General features: G+C 34.8%; 1 protein-coding gene across 1 annotated transcript in view; it reads left to right on the top strand.

The window, feature by feature from the left end:
- Window positions 1-12318: 12318 nt before the first annotated feature.
- The window catches only part of LOC132076474 (heparan sulfate glucosamine 3-O-sulfotransferase 1-like), a 93998-nt gene continuing 81374 nt past the window's right edge, over window positions 12319-24942 (top strand). Inside the window, exon 1 of the mRNA XM_059477551.1 lies at window positions 12319-12428. The gene's annotated coding sequence lies outside the window, so the exon portion shown is untranslated. The remainder of the gene's footprint in view (window positions 12429-24942) is intronic.

Below are 24942 nucleotides of genomic sequence, written 5' to 3'. Positions count from 1 at the left end.
ATTACTATGCAGGAACTCCAGGTTTTGCCAAAACCTTTGAGAAAAATGAAGAAATAGCTGGTATTAATGGCTCTCAAAATTCAGGAGAACTCACACAGAATAAGTTGCTTCTAAAAGGCATTAGCTCTTTATTTTTGTCAGGGAAGAGCAGTAAAGAATAAATTGTTCCCTTTTTCTTTCTATTTTTATAGTGTTTTCTGAAGTGCAATAATAGACTAGATAGGCATACTCTTAAATGTTTTTCTTGATCATGGTAAAAAGAACAGTCTAACTCATTTTATTACTTAGAGTTAATTTAATCTTTAATATGAGTAACTAATATTCTCCATACTTTTCAGTTGACAGCCTTCCAGTTTGGCTCGCATTCCACTTTAAAGTGCAGTTTCATCAATTCAAATGTCATCTTGACAACAGAGGGGGTCACATTCAACTGGTTCAAAGCAACTTGACACAATATCACTTCTAACTCAGCTTATGTATGAAAAGAAAAATATTCCAAGGTCCCTCTTTTGCATTCAGAACTGTATGAATGATTCTTCTTAGGTTATTAGTCCAGTGCTATCTGCAGACACTAATCCAGAAATAATAACTGAGAAAGAAAGCTCAGTGAATATCAGTGAAGTGCATGAGTGATGATCATCATTTAACAACTAAATTCAAGTCCTCTGTTTTCTATTTTACAAAAATCCAGGTTTGTGCAGTTTGATTTTGACAATATGGGAATAAAAGAAGCAGGCTAAATGATCTGAGTTTTAGTGAAAGACAGCTGTAAATCAAGAATAACCCTCTGTTGAGTATTGTATCTGGTGTGCAGCAACCTTGTTTTTGAAAAATCATTCCGGGCTGAAAGTCAGGAAATTGAGTAAGTAGAAGGGGGTTAAAAGAGGACCACATCTATCTTTTCATGTCTTACACGTTGGACTGTGTGACCTAATTGGATGAAAAATTAAGTTACGTGTAAGTAAAACAGATTTACATGACTGATACTGCTCCTAGTGAAGTAAGTGATGAGGATCCATTCAATTCAGTTTAATAAGGAAGGTTTGGCCTCATATCTGATATTCAGAAAGATTTTATTTGCAAATTATGATTAAATTCCACATTGATGTGGCTTCTCTGAACTTTGACAATAAAATTATTGCCTGTCTCAATGAGGCTGGAAAAGAAAGAATCTTCAGTGAAGGTCCCAGCTGGGTGCTAAAAATGCAGTTCTCTTGTGCACAGGGGCAAAGTGCCTTTTATTGCTCATTCCTAGGATAGTATGCAGTTGGTATTTGTTTTTAATGTCAGTTTCCTCTTCCTTTTAGGTCCCTCCTTGAAATTCTAAACATTTCCCTTCTTTCATCCTGTGCACATGTTTTCTTTATTCTGTTATAGTAAACAGCATAAATAGGAGGTCCTATATACTTCTGTATGGTACAGTTTGAAGGTATGAGAATGCACATTATTTGCACAGGAGCACTGTTTTCAATGGTTACAATACAATGTGAAATCAGCAACAGAGCTCTGACGCTCCCAAAGAATGTTTGGAGTACCTTTGAATCTTGTTTTTCCCTCTCATCCCCTTGTCATTAGGATATTAACAGATACTGCCTGTTCTCAAAGTGGAAAACTCCAGCCATTCTCCAGGTGATCAAACTGCCACGTGTTTTAAATTAAAAGAAAAAAAAAAGTGGACTGAAATCATAGAACACATGACCTAAAATTAAAGATTTGAATAATGTAATATGATTTAAATTTCATATTTTAATCCACAAACCAAAATTAGGCTAGGAATGAATGGCACAACTGCCTTCAAAATGAATGGGATTTTTTTTTCCTTTTTTTGTAGGCTGGAACTTAGCCCTCAGGTTCACATGATCTGCTGTTTCTTGATTGGAACTAGCTCTTGGTCTCTAGTTATCCACCAATTATGGCAAACTAATTTCCACTAATGACAACTCTCAAATCATCCTTCACAAGTTTTAATCTAATTTCTCTTTTGGCCTTGGGCTTTCAGAACCATACACCAAACTGAATGTAAATTAGCTCCAGAGCAAAGAACAAAATATTACACAGAAATGTGACCCTGTAATAATTAACAAGGTGCCCCAGAGGGTTTTGTGTGTTGTGATACTCTTCTCTCTTCAGAAACATTAGTGGCCCTTGTGATCCCTTGTAGGTTCCTGAGTTGTTTTTATGCAGATGACTTTGCAATCTGCATGAGTGGACCATCTGTCACACACCTTCCAGTTGAAGTAAAATGTATTTTGAACCTTGTGCAATTGATTGCCTAAAAAACGGATTTAAGCAAGTTGTTCCTATTTCATCTGGAATTAGAATTCTGAAGTATGTTTTGTAAAATATGTCATTTACATGTTGGGGGTGTTTTAAGGGCTTAGGGATTTTTGCTTACTTGTTTTTATAGACAGAATTTTTTAGCTTTTAATGCATTTATTGAATTACTTTATCAATTACTTTTGAGTAAGGCATGATTATTTCTCTCTGTTAGTAAGAGATGATGTTCATATGAAAGACATTCAGGATTATTTTCCTGTTTTTCATTGCTGCAGATTCATTTCAGTGATAATGTATGCAGTGTAACCTTTGTCATTTTACTTAAGATTCAAACAATATGTCCCATTTCTGTTTGATTTATTTTGTTTTTACCTTTCTGATTTCCACAAGGACTCATGAATAGATGGAACTGATAATGCTGATATGAGGATTTTACCTGTGTTACTGTACATTAACTCATAGACTCATTTATAGAAAGATGCTTGCATGTAAGTAAGACTGCAAGTTTCTGAGATATGGTCCTAATTATAATTTATTTAACTAGCAGCTTACTGATATTCAGTGTCCTGCATTTGACTTATCATTTTTATAAAGTCCTAGATATACCACAATGGACATAAAACACATCTGAAGATATTTTTAAACTACTTTCATTTGTTGTTGGTTTTGGGTGTGGGTTTTTTTCTACTGCTTATTTTTAGGTCCTAACGTTGGAGGTTGTCGTTTGAACGAATGCATGAAGGTCTCCTCAGGGTTTTCATCTTGTTTAAATAAATTGAATTGAATTGATTTAGTGTTCCTATTACAATTTGTTAAAACTACTCAGGCTTTTGAAGGATGTAATGTCACTGGCCTTTATTATGAATTACAAAAGGAAAAAAAAGGGAACTGCTCAGCAGGTTGCTTTAACATTAGCTCAACTTTTGTATAATATGCACAAAATGCTCCCTTTGTGGCAAGATCTTTGATTCTGTTTAATTGTTTTATATTCAGAAAACAAAACAAGTAAGCAAGATAATTTTTATTTTCCTTATGTACTTCTTGGTTTTAAATCAAGAGTCTCCATTAAGTAATCATAATAAACATCTTTATTATAGTAAAACCCCCCAACTATTATATTTTTGGTCCATCAAGAGAAGAAATAATGAAAGAATATGAAATAATAATGTTAAGAACATATTTCTTATGTTAAGAAATAAGAAATAACAATGTTAAGCCATCTAGAGACAAGCAATGTTGTCCCAAAAACATGGGACATGGCATGCTGGAAATCAGTGATTTTGAAAATTCTTTGGAGCCAGGGTAGAAAACTAGCTGACCATTGTACTGATGGCGATTAAAAGGGCCAATGTGATTTAAGGTCTAGAGCAGAATAAAAACAAAATGCAGTGGAAAGATGGATACTACCTCTGTATGAACAGGACAACAGAGTTCTCAGAGTACTAAGATCCCTTTGGGATTCATACTTTGAGAAAAATGTTGTAATGTTAGAATATGATACGTTGTGATATTAGAAAGGTTTGAAGAAGACCCACAAGTGTGGTAGTAAGATTGGGAATGAAGGATTTTGAAGCTCTACCTGGAATTAATTTATGGAAACCCTCCTGTCTGTGTGACACAAAGGAAGAAAAGATGTGATTGGAATAAATCCTGCTAAATTAAATAAAATTACTGCTAAGTAATTTTAAGTAAGTATGAACTATTGATTGTTTTTATAAAGAAAGTTTTATTCTGAAAAATTCCTATGCAATGAGACATTCTTTGAGATCTGTTTTTTAAAAACCCTTTTTGCTATGTTATTTTATTGAAAATATCGAAAAGGTTTTCATAGAGTAACTTTTTTAAAAGGCTCTAATTTAGACTAAATAGAATATATAATGCCTGGCTCCAGTATATTCTTGATGGCATCACTCTGATTTATTACTCCAATCTCTCATCACAGCAACCACTCTTTGATAATGATAATGTGCAGAAGTGGAACAATAAATCTCCTGTATAGCATCTGAAAAACTGATACATTTATGAATTTTATTAGCAGTGTGTGAAAGTTTGTGTGTGTTGTGGTCTTAGGAATTGAGAAATCTGTAGCCAGTCTGAAAAAGCAAACATTTTCAGAGGATGGATCAGGTTTGGGTTACACAGGGACGGTGTCTCACAGCAGGCCTTGGGGTCCTGGGTGACAAGTCTCATAACTGAATTTGAATTGCAACCCTAAAATTCAGAACCTTAATCTCAGGAGTATTTAGGTAACAAAAATCTCATTAGCATGTTTTCTCTGGGATTTAACATCTAAATAATGTTTAGGATCTCAGCCTGAAGATACCTATCCAAGGTACATGGGAGCAAAAATGTGAATCTGCAGGTTGATGTTCTTCCCACCAGGCAGTATTCACTCGCTCCCCAGTGTGCCCTACACCAATTTTTTTAACAACATGAGGAAGAATGTAAATTACTTACTGGTTATGACATATTCCTGAGAAAGTACTGAAACCAAAGGAATTTAGACACCGTAGAACACAGCCAGAAATATAAGATCTGCAAAAGTAATGCTGTAGCAAGCAGAGTTCTTTGTTTCATTGTAGGCAAATAAGTTATGCTGCATTACACCACATTAATGAGACCATTATATCTATGGCCTCTATGCTTTAAAACAGCTATTGAAAATTGAAAAACATTCCTGCAGGAGCCACAACAATGATTTAAGTTCAGAAAACCTGACAGGGAATGAAAGACAAGAAGCTCTATCTAGTTATTTTACTTTTAAAATCCCTACAAAACCCTGAGAAGCAATTTAATATATTTATTGACATTTCCATGGAGAGAAAATTTCAGATGGCAAAGAGCTCTTTAATCTATCTCATAAATGTATAAGAATCTAAATGTGGAAATATTCAGATTTTACCTGGGAACTTTGGGAAAGCTAAGCAGTGGTTGCATTTTCACTCCAAGTATTTAAATCTGGAGGGATGTTTTTATGTTTTGGTTTGAGTTTTGTTTGTTTTTTAAAAAAGGAAGTTTTAAAAGTTACAGGATTGATTATGGACATATTTATGTTACAGGACACAGGTGTCAGGTGATGACTGAGGACAATAACCCTTTTTTCTTACCTTCCTCAAATATCATCTTAGTAATTTGCAACTGAATACACTATTAAGATGCTGAAATTGTGGGGTTTTCCTTTCTTTAGGAGTGCTGCTGTCTTGTGGATTTATTAGCAAGAAAAAAGCAGTAAAATTCACCAAGGGTGAAATCCACTCCTGGCAGAAAGCCAGAAAAGAAAAAGTGCTCCAGTTATATCATGGTTGAGACCTGTTATGGCATGGCTTTATTGAAAAAATGGTGCAACTAGGATTCTTGAAGAATTATTCTCCAATGATTTCTTGTATGCTGTGCTGATACCACTGTGATATCAGAACATCTCAGAAATTCAATTAATTTACAATCTGTAGCACTTGTGAGGAACTATTATTTTCCCCGACAGAGCTGAGTGAGATTAAAAAGTTTTCCCAAGGTCATTCTCAAAGTTACTACTGAGGTAGGCACTAACTAGAGCCAAAAGAAAATCAAATTTTTATTCTATTAATTTAAACTTTTCTTTGTGGAATATAGAACAAAAGCAATTGAGAATTCTTATTAAAATTTATTACAAATTTGTATGTGGGTAAAAGCATTATGGTTTGTTAAAGTATTTTTCCTTGAGCTAGAGTTTTTGAACTTCTTGTGTGCATAAAAAAATCACAAACAAATGATAAGTCCCATTCAAAAAATAGTCAATATTTTGTGTTATAGAAGAAATGTTTATTTTGGTTTTGTTGTTTTACTTTTTTCACTAAACTGAGTTTGTGCGAAATCAGCAGATCTGCAGGTATTCCTGGTCAAAAGAAATAGTGCTTTATTCCAGCCTTTTTGTGAAACTCTTCCAATTAAACGGTTATATATGCTGGTTTCATTGTTCAGTTCCTTAACTGAAAGTTTATTCTGATTTTTTAGGGCACGCTAAGAGATATTGGTTTTTCAATAAATAAAAAGTGTATGATTTAAAAAGAGAGACTTGGCAAACTTTGATTCATGGTTTATTTTATAGGCATTGTGACTATTCAATTTTTCTTTTTACAATGTAAATTCTGAGTACATTGTAGCAGTAATGGTAGAAAATGCTAGCACTTTGGTATAGAAGTCGTTTTGCAATTAATTTTAATTCAGATCATCAAAAATACATTCTGTATTATGGAAGAATAGGATCTTGAAACACTTAGGTAAATTAGAGGTTTTTTAGGTTGCCATTAGGTTTCTTTTAGGTTGCCATTTTCCTACCAGTGGCAGATGTTTCCATTCAATTACATCCTCAGGAGTATTTTGCTTGTCTTTAGAGAGGTGCATCTATGCCATGAAGTTATTCCAGTCCAGCCCTCTGGACTGGGGTTTTATAACTTTTTTTGACAGAAAAATCTAACAATGTTTAAGATGATAACAAGGGACTGTCAGACCCTTAAAGAGTGCTGACAATATCAATCATAAAATTCATTTGATTTCTAGGATAATGAAATGCTAGAAGAAGGAAAAGAAAAGAATGGAATGGAGTTCTTTGCATCTCCTTGTGCTCAAATTTCTGTTTTGGAATTGAAGTGTAATTCTATGACACATGAAGCACAGACTAATGAAAAGACCTGGTAAAGTTTTGCCCTACTTTGAGTCAGTTCTAAAGGATTGAAAAGAGGCAACTCTGATTTTGTTTGAGTACATCTTTTATAAGAATTACTCACAGATTAGTTCAAGATGTTTACAGACTTTGCAGGTTCTTGTTCTCTTGAAATACTTGCTTTTTTTCCCCCTGCCACTTCACGCTGTTACCAGTACAAATCAAATTTTTTTGACAATCACATCTGGAATTTGGAATACATTTACATTATGTAGTTTAAAATAGTTATAATATATTCTAATTTCATAAATAACGATGGATTGCTATGAAGAATCAATAAACCGTGAAATATCAAAATAATAAGTACCATGAAAAGTGATTTAGAAATATCTGCTGTTTTTACATCTGTCTGCATACATACTTTTTATAAAGAACTTAATTACATACTCACCTAGAAAGCTGATGTATTTTTAGACTTGTTTTGTAACTTTGCTGCTTTGATTTGCAATGAATTTAGATTTCTTTTTGTAGCTTTGCATCTGCACCTAGAGATTGAGTGTGAAGGTAGGCTTGGATAGCAAAGTTTTTCATACATTTTGAATTGCTTTTCTGCAACAAAATGTTGTCTGGCAACGTTCCAGAAACTACAATAGTACTTGACAAGGAGACTGAGAATCTTCTCATTCTTTAATACATGCACACTTCTGTCTACCTGAATTTCATCCTTATTCTCAGAGATAAAGCTGTAGCTCCTATTCCCTTTCTGTTGCAATCACAAGGAAGAAGGGGAGAGTATTTTTGGTTTAAGCCCCAAGTAACAGAGAACCCAAGGGAAGCTGCAACCTAAATGAAACCTGTGAAATTTGACCTGTGAAATAAGCATTTGAATTCTAAATCCATGGGTGACTGAAATAATTGCTAGAAATAGAGGTATTTCCACGGTTTATCACTCAGTGTCAGTGTATGTGTTATGAGCTTACCACTGCATACCTGCATAGTAGAAATAGTCAAATCCACTTAACTGGATGAAGGTTATTCTTTGTCTCACAAAAATATTTTGATGTTCAAGGAAGAAAAGGAATAAAAAAATAGATGCCTACAAATTCATAGGACCATGAAGGCAGAAAAAACCCCACAAAAAACCAAAAGGTGCTGAGCCAACTGTCCACCCTCAATCACTTCTAAGAATTGGAGATTGAAAGGACAAGAGGCAGTAATTGCAAACTACAAGGGAAATTCCAGCTGAATATAAAAAGAATAATAAAATCACAACATTTAAGATCTGGAGCGTTGCCAAGAGAGACTGCAAAAACACCATCCTTGGCGATGTTTAAAATTTACCAGGTAAATGTTCAACCATATCCATTATGTGGTTATTTATTCTTTGCTTTTAATCACTCTCCACTGCTCTTTGGTCAACTGCCAGATAATTCAATATAATAAGTACTAGCTGTAGTAGCTACTGAAAACTTCTTTATTTTCTTGAAATAATTCTATGGAATTTACTGGTACAGATAGCTAATTTTCTAAATTACAGTAAAACCAAATGCTTGAAATAGAGAGCTTAGAAAATAAATTGTCAGGAAAGGTTTCCTTTCACATAAAAATGAATTAAGAGGGATATAACTTCATACTCAAATACAGCATATTGTAATTAGTTTACTCTGTCTTTCTCAAGGGAAAGAAGGGAAAGCACCAAAGTAGTATTTTAGAATGGAATTAAATTCTTTGTGATGAACACAGTTATTCAGTAGCTGACATGTAATGGCCAGTATTTTTGCACAAGCCTAACCTGCACACCTAATGTTATTAAACAACGCAATGTTGCTTATTAACATTAATTTGCTCATTCAGTGCACTGGAGTATTGAACTGTCTTTTTAGGAAATTGGAGTTTTACTATGAATCACGTGGAATAAAATCCTAACTCTGAGATTCCACTGCATACATTTCTTAACCCAAATAGGCTTAGTGAGTGAAATAGTCTGATGGAACACTCACAGCAGACTTTCAGCTGGTTTTCAGTGCACTGACCTACACACTTGTCTAGGACTTCTATATATACCAATGTCACAGGCTTCAGATGTCCAATAATAATACTGAATCTATAGGAATGTTACTCAAGTAATATTTGCAAAAATATTTTAGTAGAGTTTTAAAAAACAGTTCAGGTTGTCAATTCTTCCATTTCATCCACATTCTTCTATAGTCAAGAGGAACTTGACAAAGCAAGTCAGAATAGAAAATGTAGTTATAAGCAAAACAGCAATTCTTCTCGATTATTGTAATTTAAAACCAGACTGGTTTCCTAATTTGACTGACTGGTCCCTAGACTCTCTCGCATGATAGAGTATATCTAGACAGTTTATCTTATTTTTACAAATGGAATAACCTGTGGAACAATTAGTTTTACAACACTGCTATAAATAAAGTGTTCTCTTATTTGATATTCAGAAAATATTCAAAGCGCTGTGTCGAGAGTAGATGGAAAGTTAAGGAGAAAGGTTGACAAGGCTTATGTAATGCTCAAATTGAATTCAAAACAGTGAGGAAGAACTGGAAGAATCAGAATTTTTTCTCTATTTCCAAATATATTTCATTACTTGCTTTAAACTTCCAATTTTAAATTTTAGTATTCCACACATTCCTATATACTGCCACTAGGCATTGAAAATGAAGATTGCTAAACAAATTAAAGGGATTTTTTTCAATTTTACCAGTTTAGATAAAACTTACATGGGTAATCTTCTATTTCAGTGGTAAAGGATGAATCTGACTGCAGGAGTGGGGAAGAAAATCCTCTAATTTTGAGAAATCACTGTTTAAAAACACATTTATTACTTTAGTAAAAGTCAGTAATATTCAGGAAAAATTATCTCATATCCCATGTTCTGTCCTCAACCAAATACTAGCTCAGCATTCCTGAATTTATTTACATTACACTCAAAATGATGGTGGGTTTCCCTCAAGAATTACAGAAAATTAATGTGTTAAAAAAAGTATAAAAACTTTTTAGCAATTCTCTTAGAATAGTACACATACAAAAATTCAAACAGATTATAAATTGTGATTAAATCTAAGACTTAAAAAATCTAGTATTCTATCAGAGTATCTTTTTGGTATTAAGGATAATAGCGGAAATAATACAGATCATGTGATGAGATATTTATTGAAATTAATCATTTTAATTATTCATAATAGTTTAATGCTGGAATTAAATTAATTAATTGTATCTGTCATACTTTGATGTGGGAATCTTTGTGCAGCTGATAAGTGGTTATATTAAATTATATAGAAATAGGATTCTAATGTTTCAAATATCAAGTTCTCAGACTATGTCTCCAGGTCACCTAAAATAATTTGCTAATATTCATAGCTTTGTGGATTCTGTAAACCTTATGAATTTGTACTTCTGTAACCGAGGTTCCTAAGGATATCTTAGAGCCTTATAACTAAAAATTTAACTGTAAATTTGAGAAGGCTGGATCTCATAACTTTGTTCTTTTTACCTTTTCATTCTTAGCTTGTTCTATTATACCCATCATTGCATTGTGAGGGCTTTAGGATGGTTTTTAGGACATTATCAGTTCAGAGTGCTTTTCTACTTGAAAAAAAAGAAGAGCCTGACAGAGTCTGACTTCAGAAAAGCAAGCTTGTTATGGCCAACTTCATTGTGTTTGGTCCCCTCTAATTTCCTATTCTTTGTGTGTTATGGAATAGGCAGCAACGTACCATGTAAAACTGTATTTGTCTTCATTGCAATGCCAGAACCTGACTAGTCTTGTCTCTTTAAAGATGCATTTTTAGGAGTCCAATCCAACAACCATAAATATCAGACATCAAGAAATTTCTACCAAACCCAGCAAGGGCTGTGGCACTGCTAAATAAGAGGTGATTAATATACCAAAATACAGAATTTAAATAAATAATTTCTATGTAAAAGGCAACCTTAAATGAGTCCTACAACTACCAAAAAAACCCCAGAAATCTTTTTAACAGTGTTTGGAGCTAATGAAATTCTTGAGCTGCTGTTCATGAAATCACAGAGTGGGTCAGGTTGGAAGGGAGCACTGTGGGTAACGTGGTCCAACCCTCTGTTCAAGGAGGCTCATCCTAGGGCACATGGCACAGGAGCCCATCCAGGCACTTCTCAAATATGTTCCTTATTTGATCAAAATTTCTTATCTTTCTCTGTAAAGCATGTTCTTCCTGTGTGTTTGGGCTGACAAAGTTTCACCACCAGAAACACAGAGAGGAGAAGAGCAGGATTACCAAATCCTAAGAGGATCCTTTCACCTGCTTTGTCCCTCCTCAATTATGTTATTTTGAATTTATGTATCTGCTATCCAAGAAATCAAATACTTAACTGTGCTTACAATGCAGTGGGAAATCCTCAACAGCATGTTGATGTGAATTTTCTGATTGTACTTCAGAAGATGTTTAGCAGTTCTAAGTAAGAATAAATCTCATACATATTCTACAGTTCTTGAAACAGAATTTTAATGTATAGCTGAAGTAAAGATCAAGTTATATTTGTCACATGTTAGATTTATTTTGCAGAAGTCAATAATAAATTTCTGTTTGGAGAAAAGTTACTTAAAAATGTAAATGGCGTAAGTTTAGAAGAAAGTATCAGAAGTTATTCCTCGTTTAAAGATTGAATGGGATTCTTGTTTAATTTTGTAAAAGCACCATGCTTTATTAAGCACAGTTAAATCCTGTTGCCATAGCAATCCATTCTCCACAGAATAAAACTCCTGTACTTTCCTGTTGTATTCTTTTATTTAGAGCTAGTTTCCTTCATTCTGATGCTTTTCAGTTTGTATAAACACTAAAAGGAAAAAGTATTTAGTAAACAAATTCTCAGGTTACTGCTCTTGATGACATAATGACACAGTACATCAAAGTTTGCCTTCATGTTTTCTTTGGGAATGAAGGGATGGAAATATGAGACACTGCTTGCTTTTTTTTTCCCTTGTAATGCTCAAGTTAAGAAATTAAGGATAAAAATTCAAGATACCTGGAGGTAATGTGGATTGTAAAAAATCTCTGTGCTTTAATATGAGATATGAAAAGATGTCTGGCAAAGTTCTGAACTTCAATTGACTTTGGTCACCCCCTAATTGCAGATATCTTAAATTGCTTCCTTTGTATATTTTCAAAATAGGTAGTATATAAGAAAGCAACTTGACTTGTTTTCCTGAATCTGATATTGCACCCACCGCAAGATCACAACAGTCCTTATCTAAGTTTTCTATATACAAACCTACATATGCATGTATCATACCACCTTATTATATTCAGGTAAAAATTCTGTGTTTTTTACTTTCTACATTTCAGGAAACTGAGAAGAATCAGTTAGAATTCAGAATGATTAATTGAATAGTTAAATGAGTTATGTGTCTTGCAATGAAGCTGTGTATGCTGATGGGTTACTCAACACCGAGTGCTGTTTACGAAGTGTTTTCTGCTTGAGAAGGGCTTGTCCTTGAGGAGTCCAAGGCTGCTGTGGGGTAGGTTTTGTACTTGGTTGTTTCTTTGCTAAATATAAGACAGAAACAATTGGCTTTATGTCCTCCTGAAATTAACTTTTAGCCTTATTAACCATACCATGGAAATTTTTGTGTGCTGTTGAAGATGTACCAATTCCTCAACACCTGCTGGTCTAAATTACTTGGAGACACTGGGAGTATACTTGCTTTCACAGGTATTTCTAGCAACTAATTGCCTGTGAAAATTCATTTGGTTATTTTCAACTTGAAATGACAGGAAGTGTTAGGAGAGCTGTAGGTGAGGTATATTCCCAGCTCATTCACCTCTAATTTTTAATTCTGTTGATTGAGTTTTAGGATATAGACTGTATTGCTGCTCCACTTACTACTGTATCTGTAATCAAATAATCCAGGTTTTATTTCTATATGAAATTAATTCTCTGCTATATTATATGCATTACGTATGGAATGGTATTCCATTTTATAGCAGGAAAAATTATTCTAGCAAATTGGAAGGAATGGTATGTGCTATTCTGCACTTCCCTCATTATCCCTTTGTATAATCAAAATCATAGTCTTGATCATCAGAGCTCAGTAGAACTGTTATTTTCCTGCCCTCCCCCCCTCAAAGTCCTATAGGATTCAAATATTTTGTGGCCATATGTTCCATGTCTTCAGATTTCACCCAACACCTTTTGAAAAATTAGCTTGTTAGCCAAGGACACAGTGCTACTGCAAAGAAAAGCCTCAAAATTGGACTAGTTCTGCCACTCGTGATTCAATTTTTTCCCAATACAGCATTTAAAAGAAACATTTGATTTGGTAGAAGTTGGAGGCTGTGAAATCACTGGTATTCTCTGTTGTGTAGCAACCAGACTTGATTCCATGATTTATAAATTTATGCTATGAGATGTTGCACATCTTCAGCATTTATTTGTCCATGAATATATAGATATGAATAAATTGTCTACTTTTTGCATGTATTCTTTCCCAATTTCATCAGTGAATTAAACCAGGCATTCTAAAATGATAGTCTGGCTTAAATAATACAGCAAAACTTATTTTTGTATGGTGCACCTTCTGTCTGTATTTTCTTTCCAAGGTATGCTGATTGCCTGAGTTTCACTGTAAATTACCTACCTGTTATTCAGAGTGCAGTGCCTAAGAAGACTTTTGTTGTTGTACTGGATCAACATTTTGGAGGAAGAACTTTTTCCATAAAAATAGAGGCATTCACTCTTTTAAAAGTAATCTGTAGGCAATTGTTATTACTTTGTCATCATTTTTCACCCAGTAATTTTGGCTAAACTCTGTAGCTTCTATTCATCTATTGAAGAAGGCAAGTTAGTCATAGCCACAGTTTTAAATCCACGTAAAAGGTTACTCCAAAATGGATAGTTCATTGTGGCTACATATTTTCTTCGTGACAGAGTGTATAATATGTGCTACATCCAGGTGTCTGTGTTAATGTTGAAACTGCTGGTTTCAGCAGCACTTCACAACACAAATGCCCATTACCTGCATTTCACCTGCTTGTTTAGGTAATTTCAGAGCACACAGTCTATTTCCCAGTATTTTTTGTGGGAACCTACACTGCATAAAAGGGCCAGGAAGCAGCCATGGTGCAGTCCAGGCAATTTTCCTGGAAGGATTGGCAGGTTAGGTCTCTTGGTTTTCTCTGACCTACATTCTTATAGAATCCCTGGTTATTCTTCACACCCCTTTCCAAGTCCTGTTATTTCTTTGCCTTATCTTTCCCAATCCTATTCCTACACATTGAAGCCATATTCCAGCACTCTTCCCAGGCCACATGTCCCTGCTTCCACTGTGCACTCCTTTTTTATTGCTCAGTTTGAGGAACAGGCCCATGCTCATCCAGAATCTATCTGTTCAGAGACAAAAAATGGTGAAGAAAGCAGAGCAATGAAAAAGACATTGTGTCATTTTCCTGTTTGTTCTGGATTCCAGACGGATTGTGAGTCAGTCAAGGTCAGCAATTTAATTCTTAAGAACAAAGATTTTTGCGATGGTCCTGACTGAAGTCTGAAGACCATAACACCCAGTTCATTAAAAGGCATTGCAACTTAGACACTTCCCTCCCTTTTCCCTTTTAAAATAAGTTTGTTTGTGAATTTTGTTTGAAATATTTTCCGTGTCTTTTCCTTTGTGATGCAAAACACATTTATAATTAACAATACCTCTGATTTTATATTTTTCAATCTTTTCTTTTTACCTTATCCAGCTCTTTATGTACATTGCCTGAAAATGGATTTTTGAAAGCTTTTCAACACTCAAAGGTCTCATATTATCTGTTGGTTAATGTCTCTGATTTCTCTATTGATCTACTATCTTTTTTGTCTGCCTTTCGTTTTTAAGCTATCTCAAAGAATATCTATCCCTTTCTTTTACTGGTTAGACAACAATGAGAAAATTGTTCTCCAAAATAAGCACAATTGATGCCATTTTTTGCTTGTAATTGCTTATTTGATCTGTCAGTCATCCCACCAATTTCAAACACAGAAATAAAAGTTGGACTAGAGAAAAATAGAATGAGGGTGAGTACTCTTTAGCCTTCTACACAAGGCTATAAATACAAAGAGAGTTCTGACTGTAACTTCTGTCATATCTTTGAATAATGCACTTTAAACACAATGGTTTTATGCATGATTTAGCAACTGAACAAAAAAAAGTAGGCAGACTTGGAATATGAACATGTTTAAAAGACAAAAATATCATTTTATTCAAAAAAAGAGCAAGTCTGTAAGGGAAAAGTTACAGTTATTTTAAAGGAGGGAAATACATAGAAGGAAAATAGAAATTTCTTGTGTCTCAAGCAGATATCACATTAGGAACATTTTCTTAATCATTTTTCCTGGAACAATTCCATGTATTGCACTTAATTAGGTGCAGGTATCGTTTTCATATGGCTTTTCATTTTCTGTAGATGTTAAGCTGAATAGGACTGCAATAACAGTAACAGAAACAGCTGTGTTCGAGCTCCAGTTCTGAAGGAGAAACAACTACATCAAAAACCAGTGAGTGTTTTGTGAGCCAAACAAATGGCTCCACATGTTTGTGCATGTAATGAAAAAACCCTTCCAGTTCAGGTGTGTTTGCACACCAAGTGTCAAAGAAGATGGGTAACATTAAATGAGAGGACAAAGGAAAAAACTATATTTAAAATATCTGGAGCAATCATTATGACATGCACACCATGACACTATGTAGCACTTATCATTTTTGTTCCCAATTTTCTTCCCAGTCATTTTGCTACCCTCTGTCATACCTGAAGATAACACTGTAGACTCCTTGGAGACAAAACCTCTGTCTTAATTTATTTTGAAAACTGCCAGCAGTCTTGGGGTGCTGTATAATAATATTCTGGATCTCATTAGCTTGCAGATGTATTTTGATACAAGTAACAACATGTGATTAGTTTGCTAACAAGGTTTGTCACAATCGGGGGGGTTTTTACTCCATTATTTCTTATTACTTTCTCCTCTCTCTGTGTAAATCTATGTGCACATGGACTTTCATGGAAATACCTCTTTGTTAGAGCTCAGTTCTGCATATTTGTTAAAACAGGAAGTTTCAGGGTATGACTGGACAGTATTTATTTCTTGTTTGTATTTCAGTGTGGCTTATGCTTAAAAGGAAATGCAGGTGCTCAGAATCTCAAAGGATGTTCTCAGAAATTCAGCCTGTTTATACTTAACTCAGGAAAAGCTCATGATGAAATCAGAGCAGCTACAGCCTGCAAGTCCATGAATGTCTGCTGTTTGTGAAGTATCAGATCCCAGCTGATGGCTCAGTAGGAATTGACCTTGTGGGGTACCGAGTTTCTTCACCTCTCATTGGCTTCAGTGAGAGCTGAAAGGTGCTCAGCACATGAGGGCAGGTAGCAGTAGGAATGTAAATGCCCAAATCACTGGGTATCTGAATATTATGACTGAGTAACAATAGATGTTATACCTGCCTTACAGTGGGATATTCTCAAAATGGGCTGTTGTGGTTTCTCTTCCCTCGATTTAGTGATCTCATGGAAAACAAGTCTTTTGGGGATCTTTGTAGTATTTTTTTAATATTGAAATTGTAGAGTAACTCCATATGTGATCACATATTGTATAGACTGGATCTGAATATTAAATGATGGATGGAAAAAGTGGAAACTAGTTGATAGTATCCTGTTATTAGGTGCTTTTCAATATATCTTGAAACTACACCCAGTGTAGAAACTACCCAGTGGTAGAAGAGATTTCACAAAGTGTTGATTATTTATTTACTTAACTGGATATAGAAAGACTGCTTTAGTTAGAAATCATTGGCCTGATGATGTTCTGTCAGTTTTTGCATCACTGTTGGACATTAGGTTTGTTCATATATAAGGAAATTTACTCTGCTGGTATTTCTCTACAGGTTCTGGGTAATTCTGGATTTTCAAAAATTTGACATAAATAAGCCACAGCCTTTAGCTTATTTTGTAATCAATTTACTCTCATCTACAAATGGCACATTTTCTTCCTAGAAGCATTGGTCTTTAAAAAGTTAATTGTGTGACAGAAGAGTTAATGCACTTGCTTCCTTTATATTCAGATATACCCCAATACTAGTGGAATATGCTCTCCTACAATAGATGGAGAATATATTGTTTGGTGACCTAAATAACACAAATTAAATTGCATTCTGCCAACTCTTTTGTATGATTATATTATCTGCATCTTCCACTTTGAAGACTGTAATACAGGTAAATTAAATCCAAAATCAGAGGGAATAACTATTATTGATATTCATTGGACTCTGACTGCTGAAGGGCCTTGCAAGCCTGGAGTCATTAGCAGATTTAATTCAGACATGCAAGTTATTTGTCACTCTGTTAGTCACCAAAATTCCCTTGGTAACTATTAGAGCAAAAGAGGAGCTGCCAGAAGGCTCAGTGCTTCCATCTTAAATACCCAAAGAGGAATCATAAGCAACAAGCTCAGTCAACCTGTTTCAAGATGACTAAATTTAGGTGAAAATTCCTTTGTTCATCTATGTTTGTTTATAAAAAGAAAAAAAAATCTTGAAGATTGACTTTGATGGAACCAGAACTGTGTCCAGTGAGCTAGATCACTGAGCTAGGTTTTAAAATTTGTTTTAATTAGATACTAACTGATTCTCACTATCTGACTGTAGAACTCTATAGTTAGTAGAAGTTTGTCATTAGGAACTTCATCAAAGGCTTTCTAAAAATATAAATCAGTAATGTCATCTGCTGTTAAAAATTGTAAGTTTCACTATAATATCCACAAAGCTAGTTGGGTGGAATTTTCCCTGTGCTGTACTATGCTAGTTATCCCTTATTAAATTATTGCTATCCCTTAGAGGCATGCTCTGAAATACCTCCTACCTACTTATTTTTTCAACACTATTTCTCCTTGCTAATTACCTGGAAAGATGTAGGCGACACCTGACCTAAATTTTTAAGAGTAAAAATAGTGTTTTCCAATCCTTTTTTTTTAAGAGCTTGTGCTTTTCTTCTGATTAACATGAGATTTTATGTTCTGTATGATGAGACAGCCTCAAAACATACATGAACCATATATTGAAACTTGAACATTTCATGGTTCAAACTGGAAGGCAAAGAAAAAGCAAAGAATGAATTTTGAAAGTCAAATGCTTGTAATTTTGCCTACAGTTTATCCAGGGTCTGAAACAGCCCACAGAACTCAAGATAGTAAGAAGACAGTTGGCATGGTTGTGAATTGCTGAAGTGTAATGAACCTGCTTTGTACTCCTCAGACCAAGTTCACCCAGCAATGAACCCATGTTCCTCACATGCCAAAAAAGTAAACAGGTAAGTCCAGTACTCTGACAGAAACGTCCTCTTCCTTCCATTATTCCTGTAAGAACAATTTCTTTTCTGTTTGAAAAGAGGTTAGTGAGTGTGATGAAAATTGGCTCCAAAAATACATGGCACAAACAGACTTCTGCCCCATGAATGAAGGCCTCTACATCCAGAGCTGCAATGCAAACACCTTGTTGAAATATGAGGAGCTCACAATTCTCCATCCCTCTGTCAAGAGAAGTCATAGAACTCTGGTTTGGAAGGGACCTTAAAGATCATCTAGCTCCAGTGCCCCTGCCATGGGCAGGGACAACTTCCACTGGACCAGGTTGCCCAAACCCCATCCAACCTGACCCGGAACACTGCCAGGCATGCAGCACCCACAGCTTCTCTGGGCAGCCTGTGCCAGTGCCTTACCATCCTCACAGTAAAAGATTTCTTCCTTAGATACAACTTTAATTTCCTTCTCTCAGTTTAAAGCTATCTCCCCTTGCCCTATGAGCACATGCTGCAGTGTTTCTCCAGCTCTTTTGTACGTTTCCTTAAGGCGCTGGAAGGAGCTCCACGGTCTCCCTGCAGCCGCCTCTTGCCCAGGCTGAGCAGACCCAGCTCTCCCCGGCTCTTTTCATAGGACAGGGCTCCAGCCCTCTGATCATCTTTGTGGCCTTCTTTGGGCTCACTGGGGAGAATACTGGCAGTATGAAACCAACAATTTTCTAATTCAGTAACTTCTTATTTCTAGAGCTTTGCCTTCAGAATTGTCTGCAGACAATTCACTAAGTGCTCTAGGCAATGCTGATCAAGAAAGTTATGTAGATAAAGAATTAACCAGAGCTCATAGTTTACATCTTGCAAGTCTTAAATGGCTTGGTGTATTGCCAAGGAATATTGGTTTGTTTTTTCAGAAAATATGCTTTTTTCCAGTGTAAAGAAGTCGGTGGTGTCTAAGTACACTTCAAAGATTTACTGTGTGATCAAGGACAAGAGATTGAAGTGAGAACTTCACAGGTGAATAATGTTGCTCTGTGCCATTATTAATGACACTCTTTAAGTAATACTTCATGTTTGTAAAAAATTAAAAAATAATTATGTCACCACTTTAAAATGATTAAATTTATAAACTGATGCAATATCAACTCATAATAACACCACTTATTTTATTCTCAGTGTTTTAAAAATATTATTGTTTTGTAAAATATTTTCAATTTATTCACTAATTTGAGAATAGATTCCTTCATTTTTTATTTTTTACTACAATTTTAGTCTTTATCCTTGTTCTGGATGCTTTATTCCATAGTTGGCCAAAACACTCAGAAAAATACACCACCTTATCAAAAAAGGGAACTTTCTATTTTCATGAAGGGGATGAAACTACTTACTCTCATCTTCACTGGAGAGATTTACAGAGAATATTCCTAAAGGAATAGTATTTGTGTAATCTGATTTGAACAGAAGTTACCTCAATAACATTCTATTTTCTTTTCACTATCACTCAGTTTAGATCAACTATATAGGGTTTTATAGATGGCATTATGGGGGTTTGGAAGTCAGTGGTTATCACTAAAAGGACTTTCAAACTCTGACAGGTTATTTTGCCAATACCTGCATTGCTCTGCATCCCTTGTGAATTGTGGGCTGGCTGGGAGAATAAGGATCCTGCAATGGGAAAAAAGTTAAGCTGCACCCAATAGAGAGGCCCAGTGCTTACATATCCTTATTCTTATCAGTCTTATCAGTGTTGCATTGGCATTGTGAAATTGTGGTCACCCAAAGGTTGTTAGAATTGAAACATGAGATTATAGAAACTAACCCAAGATTAGAAAGGACGGACACATTCAACGTTTTGAGCTGAGCCATCTGGTCTCAGAGCTGTAGCTGATTTATTAGAAAACTCATCTTTGCCTGGGTAGGACCGAAGGCTTATTGCAGGGCATGTAAACATCCTATTGTTTAATTTATGATATGGCAACTTACTACTTTTTGTCAGATTTAGCAAGGTCTCTAAGTAAATAAATACCTCTGATTAGTCAAGGAATTCAAAAACGAAAGAAAAACATCACAGACTGTACTCAGTTTTCCTTTATTATTTTCCAGGCACCATTTAGTTCAGCACAGGAGAGAAACAAATTTTGTGAGAAGAATTAAAATAGTCTAGATGACAAAAGCCTCAAATGATAAAAAGAGGTCACTTAGGGAAATGCCTAAAGTAGCCATTTTTTTCCCAGCTCAGTGAGAGATTCCTTGATGCACATTTATTTGGAGTTTACTGTTGAAAAAAAATAAGTGTGATGTTCATTTACACAGTCATGGTTAGTGGTGGAAATACTTATGAGTGGAGCTACCTTATTGTTACTTTAATATTCATTACAGGAACTATATGAGTTGATATGTCCTAAACAAATGTATATCCTCTTTTTATAAAAGATCCAAATGATACTAGTTAAATATATTAGCACAATACTTTACAAAAAGATAACCCACGCTGTGTCATTTATTTCTGAGTTACAAATTACCTCATAACTCACAAGTGATTTAGCAAAACAGAACTGGAAGTGACTTAGGTAAAATTATCAGTAGAAATAGGTAGCATAGGCAGAGTCAGTCTGCTCTACAAGTTCTCTTCATGGAACACCACTTTTCAGTGACGGACTGTAATATTTTATATTAAGTGCTGAAGCAGCATTAGTGCCTTGGTTGAAGGGGGATATTGACAGCAGTTTCAAAGTAAATAATAAGCAGGTATGTGAAGGTAACTAAAGGGTTGTGTTGCACTTTTTTACCCTTTCTCCTGAAACTATTACTACTAACACAAGCAAAGAGAGACAAGAAAGAGGAGAAATCAAATTGTTCATAATTTTTTGTAAATGCCTTATCAAACAGCACAGTGATCCTATTTCTCAGAGTTTTCAGACAGCCCTCTATCAAATACAGAGGAAATGGTGGAGCCAGAGGAGAATTTGGTAATGAGTTTAGAAGAGTTTTTGTCTTATTGGCTGTAGAATTTGCAAGGAAAGATTAAAAAATTACAGTTTCATTGTAGAGAGCTGAATAGACTTTCTGTAATCTCCTACTCCTACAGTGTTTTATTAATACCAAAGTGTGAATGAATGTGGGTAGAGAGGTTAGCTTTACTTTGACCAGTGCAATAACTGGGGGTGTGGATTGCTAAAAACAGAAGGGTTGAAAAAGGGGAAATTTATTAAAGCTGGAGAAAGTTGACTTTTAGAGAGGCATTACAAAAATGAACTTGTTCTGTATGGCTTCCCAAAGAAGTGACTTAATTATGATGTAGAAGTAAAAAAAAAAAAAAAAAAAAAAAAAAAAAAAACCCAAAAAACAAAAAAAACCTAAATGTTAAAAGATAATTTAAGGTAGCAGAAAAAAAATGAAAACTCCTGGCTGGAAGTTGAAACCAAACAAATTCAAATGCAAAATAAGGCACAATTTTGCTGCAGCAATAGTATTTAACCTTCAGAGCAAAGAGCCAAGGGCAATGTGACTTTCCATCTCTCTGCCTTCAAATCAAGAGTAGATGTTTTTCTGAAAGATGTTTAACATAAACTACTAAGCTGAGTAGAACTGAAAATGAAATCTAATGACCTATGACATGTAGGGTCAGAATAGATGATCTAATGGATCCTTCCTGTCTTGAATTATATGAAAAAGTTAATGGAGCTGAACTATTTTACAGAGATGAAGAATCTGTCTTTTGTGTCCATTACTCAGCACTTTTTTTCCTGTTTTTTTCAACTGGTCTGCCTAAGTAGACTGTAAAAGTAGTTTTCCTTTGAAGATTTATTTTCCATGCATTACTGTGATGAAATACAGACAGCTATCAACTCTGCACATTGAATTTTTTTTCAAGAATATTTCAGTTTTCTGAAAGTGTTAATGCCATCCTCATCTCTGTGTAATGCAGTAGAGTCTTTGCTCTCAACATGTTTTTGTGTCTCTAATTAATTCAGATCTAATCATTCACTACATCTTCATTCCTATATTTCTCCTCCTCTGTGTCTCTGAGGTTTTTGGTAATTAGAGGGCTGGAATTACGAATTCACATAGTCTTGTGGGGTTTTTTTACCTTCTTTTTCTTTCCTCATCTTTAAGCAGAATTTTATTCTCACCTCTCCTCTTGCCCTGGAGGTCTCTACCACATCCCTTGTGCTTCTGTCCTTATTCTTTTTCCTATCTAGTAGCTTAATCCCAGATTGATTCATTATATTTCTCCGAGGCTCACTATAGCAATTTTTCAGATCTGATTTTTCTCCTGATACACACAGCTCTACTTTCCCCCCGGTCTCTTTCATGTTTTTGTCTTCCAGAAAGTCTGGAAGCCCTGTGTTTAGAATTAATATTCTTTCTTGGGAATAAATCATGTTTCTCATGTAAGTACTACACTGCCATGCATTTGATTACCAGATGTTCACATTTTGAATATCATATTTCTGTAATGGCATCTCCAGAAACAGTATCCTGGTTCCGCACTGGATGTAGAGGCACCCCATGAATATTTTATAACTCTGCTCATAGAAGATTATACCAAAGTGTCTTTTATAGATTAGTTACATGGTCAATCAGTTGTCCCATTGTTAAGGAAGTCCTTTTTGAGTACTGCTGTTGGCTCTAATAGAGCTAAGCCTCAAGTCTCAATGCTACAGCATAAGTAATTATGCACCCTTCTCCTTTTTGAGATAGTTGCCTTAAAAGGGGGGACTTGTTGTCACTGTTCTGGTCAGGATCTGAACTTTATGAAGTGCAGTGGGACTTCTAGTTACAAGTAGTTGAATTTTCCAAGAATGACTGAACTAGCTCAGTCCTCTTCTTTTTAATTCAGCTCCATAACTTTAATAGAAGGCAGTGTCAGAAGTTTGATTGGAGAGTGAAACAGTTGTTCAAAAGGGAATTTTAAAAAATGTTCAGCATGACTTATTTTTTGACGTGAAGCATATCTACTATCTATAAATTAATATTTCTCTTTTTGATTTTGGGGTAATTCTCTTATTTTTCCTGATGCCTTTTAGAAAACGATATTTCATTAATTGGATTATCTTTGAAGTTTATGTAGAAGGTATGAACTGACATGCATGTCCCAAACCCAATGATTAAAATAATTTCCTGTCTCCAACAGTTAAGATAACTCTCTCCCAGTATCTAAATATTGTATACGACACGAGGAATTTTTGATGATCTTTTACTGATTTTTTTTTACTGAAAACTCAATTATTTAAAATTGTAGCAGATTCAATTCTACTTATTCTCTTCTCTACAGCTGAATAATTTCAAAGCCTTGGTTCTCTGAGGTTTTAGGCTATATGTACTTCTAACATTTCTATCAATTGGCAAACATTTCTAAATGTGTGTTAGGGAAGAAAAATTTAGTAACTAAGGCTTTCAAATAGCAAAACCTTTAACATTATTGTACCTTGGCTCTGGGGTAGAATTTGGACCAGCAGACTAAGAGAAATAACATTTCTAAGAAATTATTCTGGTCCTTGTTTTAGAATATTTGGATTTGAAGAAAAATTTAGCTTGTAAACTGACTGTCAAGTAGAAAGCAAACTGTAGATAAACTTTAGATGTGAGCTGGAGCCATTGTGGTTTCCTTTTAATGGCTAACACTTCATTAGTATCTTGCTTGTTATCAGTTACAATGGCTAACACTTGAACCTCAGTGGGGAGGAAGAGATAATTTTCCTGCCTCTAATATTGAAACTGCTTTCACTTTGCAGGATTTTAGATAGTGGGGCGCTTTTCATTTTTACTAAAATGTCTACTGGTTTTGACATTTTAACCAAAATGAGTTCATACACTAAAATATTGGGGGAAAGAGGTCTTGGTGGAAATGTTTTTGTGGAAATAGAAATAAATGTTTAATTAAAAATTACAATATTAAGCAAAAATGTATAGCTAACAGAAATACTGGAAACATGGGCAGTTTATATTAATTGGGGGGAGGGTGGGGGTGGTGATGGGGTAGTATTAGAGTGAAGACCCTGAAAATCCTCACATGTGTAGTGGCCATAGGGTTAGAAAAATTTTATGAGTTTGAAATATTCAAATTTTATGAGTTTGAAATATTCAAAGTTCACCTATACAAGCATACTTCTTGGGTGATGCAAGCTAAGCTTATCTTCTTTCTCAGTCTTTTTGATACAACTGTAAATCTGAGAGGCTCAGGCATGCATGATACTCCAGTTGTTAAAGAAACACCATTTACTTTGAAAACAATGTGGGAAATGTGCAAATCCCATTGCTAAGAAATAACACCAAAACCTGAAATCCTATATAAAATTATTCTTATTCTCCAGTCATGTGTGTATGTAATTGTAAATATACAGCAATAGTGAAACTATGCAGTGAAATATATGCTTAAAAGGAAACCCCACAGAACATTTATTAATAATTATTAGCATTTGCTTTACTTTCTTAGTTTTATTGGCTGTCAAATTGATATTTTTATAGAATTGTGTGCCACAACCATGGATTCTTACTCCTTTTTGGCAATATTTTTCTTTTAGGTATCTTTTGATTTTTTTCCCAGGAGCACTACTTTACATTTCTCTATAGAAAATTTCTTCCACTGTGAGAATTTGCAGTCAAACCATTTTTCCACAAATCAGGGCAGTTCATCACAGTGGAGGCTGTTTGAAGAATGTGCTATAAAAGTTTGCTTGGCAGTACAATTGTCTGGGAGAATAGTAGAGTTCA

Source organism: Ammospiza nelsoni, chromosome 8 (assembly GCF_027579445.1).
Source record: "Ammospiza nelsoni isolate bAmmNel1 chromosome 8, bAmmNel1.pri, whole genome shotgun sequence".
In the NCBI taxonomy this organism is placed as follows: domain Eukaryota; kingdom Metazoa; phylum Chordata; class Aves; order Passeriformes; family Passerellidae; genus Ammospiza; species Ammospiza nelsoni.
Note: the sequence above shows the minus strand (reverse complement) of the source record. Positions and strands in the feature narration are given on the sequence as shown.